The 1,046-nt window shown below is 42.5% G+C and overlaps 1 pseudogene; it reads right to left on the bottom strand.

The window, feature by feature from the left end:
* Window positions 1-45: 45 nt before the first annotated feature.
* LOC106750660 lies at window positions 46-432 on the bottom strand (annotated as a pseudogene).
* Window positions 433-1,046: the final 614 nt, after the last annotated feature.

The raw sequence follows: 1,046 nt of genomic DNA, 5'->3' as shown, positions 1-1,046 counted from the left end.
TCCTCGCTCGCAGTCTTCTGTAAGATGCACTCCAGATCGGCGTACACGGTAAACGGTAAACGGTAAACGGTAGACGCTCTTTCCTGCTATGGTTGCAAAAACTGAGCCTTTTGTCATCCTCGCTAGGCAGCAGAATGGCGCAGTCGTTCATTTCTCCACAATCTATAGTATGGACCTGCAACCTTTCGCTCGAACTAAAATAGTGCAAGCATCTGTAAAAAACATTTAAATTAATATTCATTTTAAAAAGATATTTATAATATTTTTTTTTTTACAAATTTTTATACGTACCGGCTGCAGATATATTTCTTATGATCATGTTTGCTTAGTTGCGAGCTCACAAGTTGGGACAAATTTTTTATCCATACAAAGTGTCCAACGTTGTNCATCTCGCGGATCTGGCAAGTACAACATGTTGACGTGTCTGTCCATCTTGCGGTCAGTGAGACGTATCGGAAGGATCACATGTGCCGTTTTTCCTTTCCTGTTTTCTTTTTTTCGGCACTGTACACGTTGATGGATATACTGTTTTGTCGCTCGAAGTTTGTTATTTGATTTACAGACATTGGAAACTCAATGTTCTGTAAATTGAGCACTGTTGTATAGTGTGGGTACATGGATGCACGATTTGCGTTTTTATCGACTGGATACAGAGTCGCAACCACTGCCCACGCGAAACACGCATTGTCACCAAAATTAACGTTGATTACCGCTTTCTTGATCTGTATCTCGCGCGGTAACTCAATGTGGCACCCCGCACGCATCGGATTGTATTTGTTCACATTGACTGTTAGGTTGAGTATTCGCGACAATGCCCATCCGCTATCACGTTCTTGAAATTCTTCTAAAGATGCTAAAGTGGGCTCGATAACACGTCGCTCATACCACTCTTCGAGATCGGATGCGCGGAAGAGTCCAAAGTTTTTTGTAGTAATGCTTTTGTTCGCGCGTTTATCACCCGTGACAAACTCACCGTTAAAAGCGGTGTTCACTTTCACACTTGCGTGTCTCTCCCTAGCGTTTTGCACATGTTCAAGCACTATGTC

Source organism: Dinoponera quadriceps, unplaced genomic scaffold, assembly GCF_001313825.1.
Source record: "Dinoponera quadriceps isolate SergipeBrazil2010 unplaced genomic scaffold, ASM131382v1 scaffold6268, whole genome shotgun sequence".
NCBI lineage: Eukaryota > Metazoa > Arthropoda > Insecta > Hymenoptera > Formicidae > Dinoponera > Dinoponera quadriceps.
Note: the sequence above shows the minus strand (reverse complement) of the source record. Positions and strands in the feature narration are given on the sequence as shown.